This window comes from Herpailurus yagouaroundi, unplaced genomic scaffold (assembly GCF_014898765.1).
Source record: "Herpailurus yagouaroundi ecotype Mexico unplaced genomic scaffold, PumYag 159, whole genome shotgun sequence".
In the NCBI taxonomy this organism is placed as follows: domain Eukaryota; kingdom Metazoa; phylum Chordata; class Mammalia; order Carnivora; family Felidae; genus Herpailurus; species Herpailurus yagouaroundi.
This window is the reverse complement of record NW_024412400.1, coordinates 68562079-68578949: the sequence shown is the minus strand read 5'-3', so window position 1 is coordinate 68578949 and position 16871 is coordinate 68562079. Positions and strand designations below refer to the sequence as shown.

Below are 16871 nucleotides of genomic sequence, written 5' to 3'. Positions count from 1 at the left end.
TTGACATGAGCTGCCTTCTTACAATGCCCTTGAAAGTTATTTTGATGAGCTCATTATACTCAAAATAACATGTTTTCTTGTGTCACCATATTTTCTCACTGATTCAATAATTTTCTTCAATAATGGAGACAGATCCTATTAAACTAAGTGTAATTTTGAATTAGTCACATGTATAAATTGAAAAATATATTAAAGAAACATTTTCCAGGAATGAAAGAGAACATATCTAATACTCAGAGGCTATATAAGCAATGCCACAGACATTGCAGTAAAAACCTCTACCACTAATTTTTCATTTGTATTCTCAACAATCCTGTCAATACCATGAATATTTTAGAGATGAGGAAATTAACTCAGAGAAGTTAAGTAACCTAGATAGGGTCACTCAGCTAACATGAAGTAAAGCCAGGATTTTCTTATTCCAATAGCCCAGGAATTTTGATCTATACCATATTGTAGTACCCATTTTCTTATAAATGTTCCATGTTATAGTGTAACTGTCAGGTGACCTGGATGTTAAAGATATTTGATAAGAGAAGAGAAAAATATTTCATATAAAGAAACACTAAGAAATTTAAGTCCTCTAGAGTAAAGTAACATTTAGAGATGGAAATTCTTCTGTGAAAGCAGTTAGAGATAGAACTCAAAGCTCATTTCAGGGGGGTAATAGGAAGCTATCTTATTGAAAACTAGCAAGAATTTGACTTGAGTGTACTGAAGTGATACAGAGACATGTATTTTATGTAACAGGACGTTAATTTTTTAACAGCTTTATTGAGGTGTAATTTGCATAGCATAAAATTCACCCACTGCAATATACAAATCCATGATTTTAAGTAAATTTATAGGGTTGTGAATCTATCTCCATAATCCTGCTTTGTATTTCCATAATCCCCTCATAATTCCTTGGAGTCTCATTTGCAATCAGTCCTGTTCCTACCCATCACCTTAGGCAACCACTAACTTATTTCTCTACAAATTTGTATTTTCTGAACATTTCCTATAAATACAATCATGCAATATGTAGCCTTTTGCATATGAGGTTTTTGAGGTTCATCCATGTTGAAGCATGTATCAGCATTTCATTCTTTTTATACTGAACAGTATTTATGTGTATGGATATACCACATTTTATTTATCCATTTTCCAAATTGATGGAAATTTTAGTTGCTTATTGTGTGGAGCTATTCTGAATAATGTTGCTATAATCATTTATGTTCATATACTTATGTAGGTATAGTTTTCATTTTTTAGTAGTGGAATTAATGGGTCATAAAGTAAACTTATGTTTAATTTTTTAAGAAATTACCAAACTCCTTTTCAAAGTAGCTGTATCATTTTACATTGAGAAACTTTAATTTTTATCCTTGGACTTAAATATTTAAACCTCACGTGCTGATAGGAATAGTAGACCTCCTTCGAATTGCTAGAATTAGGTGGTAAACACACCATTAAAGACTGAATGGTCATGTTTCTCCTCAGTTCATATGTTGAAACTTTAACCTCACAGCCAGCATTTGATTATGGGGCCTCTAAAGAAGTATTTCAGGTTAATGAAGTCATCAACTCATGGTCATAATTAGAATTAGTGCTTTTTTTATTAATTTTTTTATATTTATTTACTTATTTTGAGAGGGAGAAAGAGAGGGCCAGGAAGGGACAGAGAGAGAGGGAGAGAGAATCCTAAGCAGGCTCCATACCATCAGCACAGAGTCTGATACGGGGCTCGAATTCACAAACTGTGAGACCACGACCAGAGCTGAAACCAAGAATCAGACATTTAACTCACTCAGCCGCCCAGGTGCCCCAGAATTAATGTTCTTATAAGAAAAGACATCAGACCATCAACAAAATGAAAAGGCAACCTACTGAATGGGGGGAAATATTTGCAAATCATGTATCTGATAAGAAGTTAATACGCAAAATACATAAAGAACTCATACAACTCAATAGCAAAAACAAAAACAAACCAACAATCCAATTAAAAATGGGCAATGGATATGAATAAACATTTTCCCAAGGACATTCAAATGGCCAACAGGTACATGAAAAGATGCTTAAGATCACTAATCATTGAGGAAATGCAAATCAAAACCCCAATGAGATATCACCTCACACCTGTTAGAATGGCTGTTACCAAAAAGACAAGAAATAACAAGTGTTGGCAATGACGTGTAAAAAAGGGAACTTTTGTGCACTGTTAGTGGGAATATAAATTAGTGCAGCCACTGTTGAAACTAGTATGGTATTTCCTCAAAAAATTAAAAAATAGAACTACTAATGGTACATTTCTGGATATTTATCCCCCCAAAATGAAAACACTAATTGAAAAAGACTTTTGCATCCCCATGTGCACAGTAGCATTAATTACCATAACCATGAAATCAAATCAACCTACATTATCAGTGGATGAATGGATAAAGAAGATGTGCTAAATATACACATACAGTGGAACATTTCAGCAATTAAAAAAAAATGAAATCTTTCTCTTTGCAATACCATGGATGGACCTTGAGGGCATTATGCTAAGTGAAATAAGTCAGACAGAAAAACATAAAAACTGTATGATCTCACTTATATGTGGAATCTAAAACAAAAAACAAACAAAAAACAAACATATACACATTCATACACACACAAGCTCATGAATATAGAGAACAGACTGATGATTGCTTGAAGTAGGGAGTGGACAGTGAGTGAAATGAGAGAAAGGAGTCAAAATGTACACATTTTTAGTTATAAAATGAATTAAATCATGGGGATATAATGTACAGCATGTTGACTATAGTTAATAACATTGAATTACTTACTTGAAAGTAGTTAGGACAATAGATCTTGAAAGTTCTCAACACAAGGAAAAAACTTGGTAACTATGCATAGTGGTGGACATTAACGAGGTTACCTGTGGTGATCACTTTGCAACATAGTAAAACCTTGGATTGAGAGTACCACAAGACTAGCAAACATTTCTAATAAATGTTAACTGATAAATGAGCAGTGTATTGCAAAACAAGTAGTATGTGATGCCAAACACCACATGTTCACAACTGAGCCAATGGTTCTTAAATTTATTTTGAGATACAAGTGCTTTGTATTACAAGCATGTTTCGAGAATGAATTATGATCACAAACCAAGGTTTTACCATATATGCAAATATCAAATCACTACATTGTATACCTGAAACTAATACAATGTTATACCAATTATATCTCAAGATAAAAGAGGAGGAGGAGACACAAGAGAGCTCACTTGCTTCCTTTCTCTATGTGCATGTACATAGGAAAGTCTATGTGAGCACACGGTAAAGAGGGAGCCTTATGTCATCCAAGGGAAGAGCTCTAGCCAGAAACTAATCTTGATGTTTGGACTTCTCAGCCTCCAAAACTATAAGAAAATATCTGTGGTTTAAGCCACCCAGTTTGTGGAGTTTTTTTTAAAAAATACAATGTATTATTTATTTGGTGTTATAAAAGCAGCAAATGATCATTTTAAGAGAATGTGGAAAAGGAAAAAAAAATATTTTGCAAGTAGTCTCACATTCAGAGATAAACATTGTTAATATTTAAGTAATCTTTTTCTCAATTTTGGAATATATATTTGTTGAGGCATAGTTGGCATACAATGTTACGTTAGTTTCAGGTTACAGTATAGTGATTTCACAAATCTATATGTTATGCTATGCTCATCACAAGTGTACCATCTGTCACCATACAATGCTATTACAGTGCTGTTGACTATATTCCCTATGCTGTATCTTTCATCCCTGTGACTCACACATTCCATAACTGGAAGCCTGTATGTCCCACTCCCCTTCACCCGTTATGCCCATATCCCCCAAACTCCCTACTCTCTGATAACCATCCATTTGTTCTCTGTATTTATAAGTGTTTCTGCTTTTGGTTTTGTTTCATTTTTGACATTCCACATATAAATGAAAGCCTGAGCAGACTAATATATATATACCAACAATTTATTCAGGGCCACTAAAAGGACAGTTGAGAGCTTGCAAGATATGGAAGTTTCAGGGAAGAATATTTCTTCACTGTAGATCTCTCAAAAAACCAGTGGAGGTTTGGATTATGGAACTTCCTCTGAAATATGAGTAACTAGAATATGTCATATGTTTTCTTTCTTTTATTCATTTCATAGATTTTAATTATAAAGAATAACAAGCAGTCTTGGATTGAAGAGATGATGATACTGAAGTTGGAGGACAGAATATAGTGAGTTAAAAGGCTAAAATAAATTGCTGATGCCATATCTACAGTTGTGGCCCATTTGCAGATTTTTTTTTTTGAAATTATCTTGTTCTCACAGGCATCCAACTAACTAATTATATGCAAACAATAAGACTCAAGCTTCTGCCAAAAGAATCAGCTCTGTAGCCAATAGCAACTGACTTTGGCAGGACAGATGTATTCATTAGCATTAAAAACACTTAATGTTTTTTGTTCCTGAATTAAATACTTGTAACTAATTTCCAAAAGGGACAACTGAATATATGAAGAGAGAAGACAAGTGACCCTGGGCAAAGTATTTGATTTTTATTATTGGAAAAATAAAGCTTAACTTTATTATTTTAGGAATTGGAATTCATAAAGAGAAAATAATGTGTTTTTTTAAGCTGCACTGCTTTCATGAGATACAGTGAGACTTAGTAATGATGTTTTTGAAATAAAAAGTGTTTGGATCTAAGGAAAGTTCTCTGGAGTACATATGGATTGGACTAGACATTCAAGAGTAAAATTAAAAGAGTAGTCAGTTGAAGTAAATACTTTGAAAGCACTTGGTGGCACAGTATAAAAGTCTAAAATGAATGTGACACTGGCACATATTCAAAAGCAAGGTATTTTTTAAATAATTCAATAATAATTAAAGTACAGAAGAAAGTAAGGAAAATAAAATAATCTGAATTTGCACTCTTGCCATGAAGTGTACTAAGGCTCCAAACTCACTCAGCTGTGTAATTTAGATTCTGATAATATCCAGTTTGTAAAAATAGTTTTTAAATATCAAGCACTCTCATGCCATGAACTTCTAAATACACTATCCAATTTATTTATCTAATAATTCCTCCTGAAAGAATCCTGCTATCTGCTTTTTTTTGCCCATTTCTTAGAAATGAGAATAACTAGGAAAATATTGAAACGAGAGAAACTGTCACCATTCTCTAGTCATAGCACAATGAAGGAAAGATAAATGGAACCTACTAGAAATGTGTGTAGTTATTTTGTGCCCTCCTGACCCATGCTTTAATTCTGATCTCTCAGTAAAGTATCTAAAGCAAATATACTAAATCTCCAGTCATGTGAAATGGGGTATGACAACCCAATATGAGAAAGAGTGGAAAGATAAAACATGGCTTCAGTGTTCACCACCTTGTGCTGAATGTTGTAACAAAACTCTACTGTGGGTACACCAGTTCTAGACCAAATCAACATTGTAACCTAATTGCTTTGTTTCTGATTGCTCTAAGGGATATTCAAAGAAAATAAATACCGTGCTGTAACAAGCACAAGAAATGAGAGCGGCTGCCTAGAGACTTTCTTTCTGCCATGATGCCACAGTAACTGTCAAAGAAGTCCTCTGTGTACAGTAATCTAAGTGCTGCTAAGGCTCATCTTACTTAGATAGTTCTTAAATCTATACAGGGCTCCAGGTGCAAAGCACTTCACAAACATTACTTAGAATCACTGTGCTTCCCAGTGAACTGTGATTTCTTCTATGTTACTTCTTTCATAGCAAACATACCAACCAAAAGTTCCTGTCAGATCTTAATCCTCACAAACCTTTCCTCTTTCTAAGAGAATCTTTTGAAATTTTAACATGAAATTCTGTAATCAAAGATTCAAAATGAATTTAATTGACATTAAGACAAAATAGTGGGAAAATAATCTGAATATAATAGTTATGGTCCAAAAGAAAGTTATAGACATCTACATCTTAATGAAGAACTCAACCAACAAATGAAATTAATAAACTTTCTGTATTTATCCATAAAGTTTATTATATGAGAGCTTAAATGATACTCTAAAGAAAGGTATTTCCTTCCACTTATGTCATACATGTCAGATATTTAGAAAAAATTTTCAGAGTACACATGCCATATCACATTTAATGATAACATATATGTGGGTTTGCATTTTGAATTTCCAATAATTTATATGCAAAATACATATTCATATTCTAAAAAACCTTACATGTCAATTGCCTTAAAGTAAAAAAATACATCAACATACATTTTGAGGATTTTTTTTAAGAATGAGAGACAGTGTAGTCGGGCAGAGGGGCAGAGGGAGAGATAAAACCAAACAGATTCAATGCTCAATGCAGAGCCTGGTGCAGGGCTTGATCCCACGACCCTGGGGTCATGACCTGAGCTGAAATCAAGAGTCAGACACTCAACTGACTGATACCTAGGCACCCCAAATTTTGAAGATGTTTTTTTAAAATTTTTAATGTTTTTTATTTATTGTTGAGAGACACAGAGAGAGAGAGAGCAGGTGAGGGGCAGAGAGAGAGGGAGACAGAATCTCAAGCAAGCTCTGTGCCATCAGCATAGAACCTGATTTGGGGCTCAAACCCACAAACCATGAGATGGCCTAAGCCAAACTCAAGAGTCGGATGCCTAACTGACTGAGCCATCCAGGCATCCCTGAAGATTTTTAATGAAAATTTTACAGAAGTAAATAATTAGCATTTTTATAAACTTTTATAGAATATAAAAATATGTATAATGTAATTATTATAGCTTTTTATGGTTAATATTTAAAATGTGTGATACAAATGTATATCATATTTCCTTTGTGGAAATTCTAAGTGGAAGTATAAGTTTCATTTTATATGAAGGTGTGTGTTTATATATACAACTATATTTACACCCTTCAGAATAGCTCTTTAATAAGAGAACAGAATCACACATCAACTGGCATACTGGAAACTAGTATTTCATATATGATTAATCTGTAACTATAGATTAAAATTTTATTACACTGCAAGAATTTTCCTATAGATAAAATTACAAATAATTTACTTTCAGCTGTGTTTGTTAAAGAAAATCTATTCAAAGACATAGAAAATGATATTAACATCTACTTATAATGTCCTTTCACTGCAGAATACAGAAAGCTTTATTTTATATTAGCTTATTCAATCGAATAGAATTTTTGTTGTTTTTATTTTCTGGAATAGAAACAGTTTCTGGAAACCACTAAGGTAGAAGGATTTCATTTTTTAATGTGTTTCTAGGACATTTGAGACATCTTAACTCTGTGTATAGACTGAATTGTGAACAACAGCCCTTATCATTAAAACTTACTTTACACTAGTATTTCCCAAAATATGTGCCCTGAAAAACTACTTCTATTTTGAAAATACTGGTCTAAACAAATTTAAGCAGGCATTTGTTTTTGTTTTTGTTTTTTTGGAAAGAGAGATGGAACACAAGTGTGGGAAAGAGGCAGAGGGAGAGAGAGTGGGAGAGAATCCAATCCTGAGCAGTGTCCATGCTCAGCACAGAGCTCAAACCCACAACCCTGTGATCATGACCTGAGCTGAAATCAAGAGTCAGATGCTCAACTGACTGAGCCACTCAGGTGTCCCCTCTCCTTTTTTTTTAGCAGGCATTTTTTAAAAAATATAATTTACTGTCAAGTTAGCTAATATACAGCCTATACAGTGTGCTCTTGGCTTCAGGGGTAGATTCCCGTGATTCGTCGTTTATGCACAACACCCAGTGCTCATCCAAACAAGTGTCCTTCTCAATGCCCAGCACCCATTTTCCCCTCTCTCCTGTGCCAATCCCCCTCCATCAAACCTCAGTTTGTTCTTTGTATTTAAGAGCCTCTTATGGTTTGCCTCTCTGTTTGAAACTATTTTTCCCCTTTTCTTTCCCTATGATCTTCTGTTAAGTTTCTCAAGTTCCACGTATGAGTGAAAACATATGATATCTGTCTTTCTCTGACTATTGGGCATTTTTAAGTTACAGCTTTTATGTACTTTTTTTTTACTTATTTAAGAGAGTGAGAGAGAGAGAGAGAGAGAGAGAGAGAGAGAGAGTACATGAGCAGGGGAGAGGCAGAAGGAGAGAGGGAGAGAAAGAATCCCAAGCAGGCTGCATGCCCAGCTCTGAGCTCTACACAGGGCTTGATCTCATAACCATGAAATCATGACATGAGCCGAAATCAAGAGTGGAACATTTAACTAACTGAGTCAACAAGGTACCCCAAATGGCAGCATTTCAGTCTCTGGTTTAATAAAATGCTTTGTGACTAACTAATAATGTGTATATGATATGCAGACTTTTCAGAAAACCAATTGACTCTAGATTCTCCTTCCATCTTTCACAAGACAATCTGAAGTTATTACTGTGCTATAGAGCCTATTTTTAGAATGTAAATGTAGGCTTTCATGATTAAGAATTTTAGAAGTAAAAAAGTTTTAGAGATAATTATAATAATGTTGCCATGAATTCACAATTTTGAGTGTAAAAAAAGATATAAAAAAGTTAAATGTGATGATTAAATCAAGCTGACTATATAATTTTTAAGGTATATTATTTTCTAATTCTCCCAATTTAAATTCTAAAAGTAATATCACCCCATCATCATGAGCACCTTCAGTGGCCAGATATTACCCCCTTCTACCATTCTCCATTAAAGGAAACTAAAGATTGTTGGAGAAATGGCTGATTATAAATCTTGGGCAGGGATAGTAAAAAGCAAGTCTCAAAAATCTTATGCCAATAAGCAAGGAAACTGTCAAAGATTGATGTGGCCATGTCAGAAAATCTTAGGATGAAACTTGAAGGAGTTCTTTCTTACCAAAGTTGTGACAATCTGAGCATCTAACACAAATGATTTTAATTGATAGAGATCATTGATTCTATAAAAATTGATTTAATAAATAAAAATACTGCAAAAGGAAAACACCAAAAACATTTATTATTACCATTTGAGGCAGCTATTACACCAACTCCATGAAAATTATTATTAGAGAGAATTAAACACGTAATCTGACTTTTTTTTTTTAATTTTTTTTTTCAACGTTTATTTATTTTTGGGACAGAGAGAGACAGAGCATGAACGGAGGAGGGGCAGAGAGAGAGGGAGACACAGAAACGGAAACAGGCTCCAGGCTCTGAGCCATCAGCCCAGAGCCTGACGCGGGGCTCGAACTCACGGACCGCGAGATCGTGACCTGGCTGAAGTCGGACGCTTAACCGACTGCGCCACCCAGGCGCCCCGACGTAATCTGACTTTTAATAGAAACTATTTTTCACTGTTAACCAAATAGTTTTCCTTTATTTAAGAACATCTGCTAATAAATGCAGAACAAAACTTAAAATTAGAAAATTATCATCCTACAATGTTTAGTAAAACTAGTGAATCAGGCAAGAATCATCAATTATCATTAAAACTACTAGGTAAATGGTTAATGGATGTGATTTGTGCTGATAACCACCATTTCTGTTTCTTCTCTGTTAGGATGCCTGGTAGTCATACCTTTCCCAGTCTCCTTGAAGTTAGGCACAGTCATGTAACTTGCTTTAGTTAATGATATATGAATGGAAGCTACTTGTGTTACTTATGGGCAGAAACATTTAAAAGTCATTCCATATTTGTCCATGTCACTCTTTACCTGCCTTGGTGATTATAAGAGTGTATTGATATGCATATGTAATTCTGGGTAATGATACAGTGAAAAGTTGCAGGCTTTGAATGAATAAGGACTATTTTTTTTTATATTTTCAGCCACAAGATTTTGGAATCTTTGTTACTACAGTGTAACCTCGTCTTTTCTGACTATTTTATAATGGGGAATTGAATACTTGAGTGTACTAAACTAACACCATGGATATAATTTTCTGGTACCAAGAGAAAGCATAACTGCACAATGAAGAGATCAGAAGGTCATTACCTCCATCAAATGATCAATCTTAGTTTTACTGACAATATTTCAACTAGGTAAGAAGTGTCTTTGAAGGAATGCAATATGATGTATATATCATCCATGTTGTACTCTAGTCAGAAAAGCTTAATAGCCTTTGATCAGGCCCTGAAATTTAGCTTCCAGTTCACAGAATATTCAGGGGATAGAGGAATATGCTAAATGAGAGTATATCTAGAAGATAAAACTAATGACAGGACAATTAGCCTATTCTCTTCACCAGATTAGTGTTGTGGGGGAAAAACAAACCAACAAAGCCCACAATAACTTGTCTACATAAAGATGCTTAACCAAATGCAGTGTGTAGTCCCAAATTGAGTCCAGGTTTAGACAAACTAGGTAGGGTATAAAGAAAACAATTAGGAAAGTTTGAATAAGAAATAGATATTAGCTAATATGGGATTATTAGTAATTCTGTGAAATTATTTTGAGTATTTAGGAATAAATTTTTATTTTTTTATTTATTCATGTTATAATGTTTATTTATTTTTGAGAGAGAGACAGTGCGCGTGCGCATGAGTGGGGGAGGGGCAGAGAGACAGGGAGAGACAGAATCTGAGGCAGGCTCCAGGTATTGAGCTGTTAGCACAGAGCCTGACGTGGTGCTCAAACTCACAAACCCTGAAATCATGACCTGAGCTGAAGTTGGACACTCAACTGACTGAGCCACCCAGGTGCCCCTATGGTTTTATTTTTAAAATATCAATTCTAAAGTATTTAGAAATGAAGTCATTTACTTTTAAATATACCAACATATTTTTAAAGTCTATAAATGTCCAAGTTCAGTACATGGCAAAAAGTATCATTTTAGAGATTCGAAATATAAAAAATTTATAATGAACTAAAACAAAGTTGAAAAAGGAAAAAGATGAAGATTTAAACAGATAATTTATAATTACACATAAATTAATTTTATTTTTTTTTAATCTTTATTTATTTATTTATTTATTTATTTATTTATTTATTTATTTTTTCAACGTTTATTCATTTTGGGGACAGAGAGAGACAGAGCATGAACAGGGGAGGGGCAGAGAGAGAGGAAGACACAGAATCGGAAACAGGCTCCAGGCTCTGAGCCATCAGCCCAGAGCCTGACGCGGGGCTCGAACTCACGGACCGCGAGATCGTGACCTGGCTGAAGTCGGACGCTTAACCGACTGCGCCACCCAGGCGCCCCTATCTTTATTTATTTTTGAGAGAGAGACAGAGTGTGAGCAGGGGAGGAGCAGAGAGAGAGGGAGACACAGAATCTGAAACAGGCTCCAGGCCCCGAGCTGTCTGCACAGAGCCCGACGTGGGGCTCGAACTCACGAACCGTGAGATGGTGACCTGAGCCGAAGTCAGACGCTCAACTGACTGAGCCACCCAGGCGCCCCCACATAAATTAATTTTAAACTAGACTTGTAGTTTAAGGTTCTACATATTGAACTATTAATTATTTTACAGTGGATCCCATTTCTCCACATCCTTGTCCTATTTTCTTTATTTAATTATTGTCAGACCATTGAACCAGATACTACTCAGAATGCTATTTACTGCCAAGTGAAAATCAACAGAATCAACCATCATTATCTGTTGTAAAAAATGTAAGTATTTGTCTTTAAATTTCCCATTTTATTGGTCTTGGAATGCTTCTTATATTACAATGGGAATTTCCTTTCTTTTATAAACAATAAGATACATCATGAGGTCTTATTTTATCAACTAACCCTATTTATGTCATCATTACTTTTATTCTCTGGTTTCCAGTGGTATAGTCTCTTTTCATTTCCTAGGGTAAGCTGGGCTCCCACATATCAGATATGTTAGTAATGCAGATTTCTCTACTTGACTCTTTTTCTTTTTCAAACTCTGAAATTACTCTTTCAGGAAAATCTTCCCAGATACTCCAGACTAAGTCAGTGTTCCCCACAGCCCTTATATAAATTCTAACAGTACTTTATACTTTGTCTCAGAACCTTAATATAGTTTGTATTGATACCTATACTTTTATGATATCTGTCTGCCATACACTCTTGGACCTTGAGGATGATAATCATTCCTTTTTTGTTTATTGCTATATACTTTACCACTAAAACAGTGTCCAGCCACTAGAATGTGTTTAATAAAGATTTTACTGATGGCTTTTTTGAGTTTGTGCAAGTAAAGTAGTATGATACAGTGAATTACAAGGCAAGTACACTTTCTTGCATTGTTCATTGTTATATCCCTGAACACATAGAGATGTTGAGTAAATATGTTTTATAAGAATGAATGAGATCGGAGCTTAGCCTGAGTCCTATGTCAGCTACATACATGCTGTAATGTTGATCTTCACTTCTATGGATAGCAGTAAATTACATGTAAAGTGAGTTATTCAAAGGATGACTTTTAAGGATACTTTTAGCACTATACAGCTGTAAACTAGGACACTCAGTTATTTACCTTGCCATTGCCGTTACTACCTTTGATGATAGTAATAGAATAAACTTTTGAGAACAATCAATCATTTTGGATCAAGAAAGACTTATTTAAAAAGTGTATAGTGCCTTCATTTCCAATTGGTATTCCTATAAGTTTTTTGTAGAATCAAACAAGTTAATTTTCACATTTATATGGAAGAAAAAGAGGGCAAGAACAGTCAAGATATTCTCACAGAAGAATTAAGTAGGAACCATGAACTACCAAATAGGACATCCTGTTTTAAAGACATAAGGCTACCACCCAGTGGGGGGAAAAAAGAAGATAAAGACATAATGCTAAAACAGTGTTGTGTTTGTACACTAACAGACAAATAGACTGAAGAATAGAATTGAGAGACCAGAAACTTATCTTTACATACACAGAAAGTTCATATATGTTAGTTTAATTATTTATCATCAGGGAAGGATGGAATTATCACTAAATTAGGCAGAAAATTAGAAATTACACCCCTAACTAAATCATCACAATCATCATTATCATCATCATCATCATCATCATAATCATTATCATGGTAGATTAAATATGTAAATGTTAAAGGAAAAATTATAAAAGTATTATCTCAGGACATGGAAGAATTTCTTAAAACTCTGAAAACACTAAACATAAAGAAAGAAATTACTAAACTACATTACACTGAAATGAATAACTGCTCAGTAAAAGATACAATAAAAAGAGTGGAAATAACAGTCAAAACCTGGGAGAAGATATTTCCAACACATGTAACTTATAACAAGTTCATGGCCAGAATAAACAAATATCTCCTATGAGTCAATAAAAAAGATGAACTATCCAATAAATTTTTTTAACTTGGCAATGACTTTAAGAGGCACTTAGAATACATACATACATACAAACAAACATCTAGAAAACCCAAACTGCCAATATGTGAAACCATTCGATTTCATCAGCAATCAGAGAAAGGCACACAATTTAAACTACAATTAGGCAGTATTTGCACATATCAGATTAGCAAAAATGAAAAAACTATCAAGTTTGATATAGGATTAAAGAGAATTGTCACACATGGCTCCAAGAATCAAGACTACATGAGTCCACTTAGCTTAACTATCAGCGCTGAAAACTATGTGTCAGCATAACCACTTATACCAGAAAAAATTAGCTTATGATAATAAAGTTTTAAACTAATAAATAACTTCACTGTTTGTATCAAGAAATTTCTACAAACCAATATATCCAGATGAATAACTTACTCTTCTTTGCAAACACCTCACTTCCCTGGGCAATAATTTGCTCACTTGGAAAAATAGCTCATTTATCAGTCTTCCCTTTATCACGTACACCAACTCCTATTGTCATTAATTTTTCCCATTAACAGTTATTTCTCTGAACTAAAACACTCACCTTAAAACTTAAGTCCAGACACTCAAATCTTCTATAAATATTTCCTGCAGGATACTCCCTCCTAAAATACTACTACGATTCAGTCAGTATTGTCCTCTCTTTGTGAGGTCAGTATAATAACTTTTGCTTAATCAGTAGACTCTTCTGGTGGTCTTTGGGGGACTTGGCAGTCAATTATCCTAGCGACTTAGCGTTACCTTCTAGGTTTAAACATATTCATACCCTATAACCCAGTAATTCCATTTCTCAGTATATATCTTAGAGAAATTCATATACAAGAAGACTTGTACAAAAATATTCTTAATTGTTGCTGGAAACAAGCCAAATACACATCAACAGTGGAGCAGTAGATAAACTTTGGTATTCATGCAATAAAAAGTTTTACAGTAATAAAAATAAACAAACTACATTTATACCTACCAATGTGGATGAGGAAGAGGCAAATCAGCTTTCCTTCATTACCAATCAAAATTTGTATTACTATTCTAAAACTTAAAACCCAGCTAACATAGATCTTTACTACTTATTCCTCAAAGTCAAATATACCTTCATTCTTCTGAACAAATACTGCAACTCTCTTTTCAAATAGTTGACTGAAATAAATTATACCACTTAGAGAGATTCAATAAAGCCCGTTTTATTTAAAGAAAAAACAACAATAAATTATTTCCCCAAGTCATCTAACATAAAAATTAGTTTTTCTACTCTGAAATAATCCTACTTTCTAAGACTCTCATCAGTCTCTTGTTCATACATTTCCCCGTGTTCCCAGTCAGTTATTGTTTTCATTCTGACATATCCATATGTCTTCATACCCTCCTCCAACTGGGTTTTCACTAGTCTGAATTAGGCAAGATTATTAATTAAAGAAGATACGATGAACCCTAATCACCTGATCTTCCTTACTCTCATTCTTCCAAACCAGGGTTTTAAAAACTTCAACTTCTTTTCCATAGTGATTAGTGTATGTGAACTAGGCCTAACCCAATCAGCACTGTTATTTCTGTGGTCACAAGAAATAATTCAAAATAAGCATGAGACCAGTTCAGAGTAATAATAAGAGGCTCCATTTGGCTGTGGCTTTCTAGAAATCAGCATCTTCACTCTTCTGAGAAATTCACCAGAAAAGAGATCCTCTCTTGCTTTGACAGATTTACGTATAGCTATGGTTCCAGGAACTGCTGGTAGCATTTTTCTCCTACTTGTGGAAAGCTCAACAGAGAAAAGGGTACAACCAAGAGGATAATAGATAAGTGGATCAAGGGTTATGTTTGAGCTACTCCTGAAGCATGCCTTTTCTAGAACTTTCAGTTACATGAGAAAAATAGAATGATTTTATTCTTATTGAACAAGTTTGCATGCAGGTCCTTATTAATGGCAAACAAAACCATCCTGATATGTACTTTTTTTAACTTTTGAAGGAAATATCTCTAAAATGGGATTATATTCTTCCTAGTTTTCTTAAAAGTCAGTAACTATAAGGATCATAATTCTTTTTCTTGACCACTAGGGATCATAATTCTGATTTTTCATTATTGTTTTATTTTAGAGAGCAGAAATATTACTATTTGAGCCTCTGCAAATGGTCAAGAACACTGTAATTATAAATATAACTAATTCCTAAACCTTAGTTTAAAAAATTAAATAGACATATTAGTAAATACATCATAATTAATTTTAAATAAACGGTTTTTCTATTACAAACAAAAATTTTGTTTGCCTTTCAAATAAAAATTTGTTTGAATTATTCAAATTTAAGTCTCACTCATTTCCTAAAATCAATTTGGTATCATAAAAATGTAATGGAATACTTCATTCTATCCTAAAACACCAATTACTATGAACTCTGAAAGACATTGCATAATTCAAATGGTGACTACTAAGTGCCAAAAAAAAAAACCCCTGCAATTTTTAAATATTTTCTGTGTCTCATCATTAGCAGAATATACAGGTCCAAAGATTATTTAAACAAACAAACAAACAAACAAACAAACAAACAAACAAACAGGGGTGCCTGGGTGGCTCAGTCAGTTAAGCATCCAACTCTTGGTTTTGGCTCAGATCATGATCTTATAATTCGTGAGTTTGAGCCCCTCATCAGGCTCTGCACTGACATTGTGAAGCCTGCTTGAGATTCTCTCTCCCTGTCTCTCTGCCCTTTCAGTTCTCTCTCTTTCTCTCAAAACAAAAAATAAACTCAAAAACCAACCAACAAAAAAACAAACAGGATGACATTCAGACTTTCCTGGAAGAGAAGACAAGTGGGGAACACTGAGAGTGACTGGCACTGAAAATCTGTATCATATCACATAATGAGTGCATATGTGTGTGATCTGTTTGTGTGTAAGGGGATCTTTGATTACAGTCACCCATGGGGACAGTGGGCACTGTCCCGAGGACATGTAAGCATTATGACCAAAGTCCATTGTAATAGACTCCAAAAGACTGCCCAGATACTTCTGGTTTGTTGTGCTACATTTGATTTTTTTAACAAGTGGTTATTCCCTGGAGTATTTAAATCTTTTCATTATACAGAGGCTTTATTTACAGCAGTGTTTGGAAGGACATTTGACCTGCCTATCCAGAGTTAATCTGTTATCCATTGACTACTCTGCCCCTTGTCTCTGTACTTCTACATCATTTCAAGGATGATATTATCTGAAAATGTTATGACACAACAAAGAATCTCTTGTTTCATTCGTGAGGGGCAAATGAATAAATTAACATTAAAATCCACTTTCAACTTATTGACAGATACCAGAAATAAGAAGGATATATTTAGCTCATACAAAATTTTTTAAAAATGATACTTTATAGGATGAGGCTACTATTTCCTGAATTAGATATGAAAACTTTCTCTTTTTTTTTTCTTTAACATTTATTTATTGTTGAGAGGCAGAGACAGACAGAGCATGAACAGGGGAGGGTCAGAGACAGGGAGACACAGAATCCAAAGCAGGCTTCAGGCTCTGAGCTGTCAGCACAGAGCACGATGCAGGGCTCAAACCTGCAAACTGTGAGATCATGACCTGAGCCGAAGTCAGATGCTCAACTAACTGAGCCACCCAGGTGCCCCCAAATATGAAAACTTTATGAA

General features: G+C 34.3%; 1 protein-coding gene across 7 annotated transcripts in view; it reads right to left on the bottom strand.

Annotated features, from left to right (window-relative positions):
* The window catches only part of NAALADL2 (N-acetylated alpha-linked acidic dipeptidase like 2), a 1339397-nt gene that overhangs the window by 138906 nt on the left and 1183620 nt on the right, over positions 1 to 16871 (bottom strand). The window lies entirely within an intron of this gene.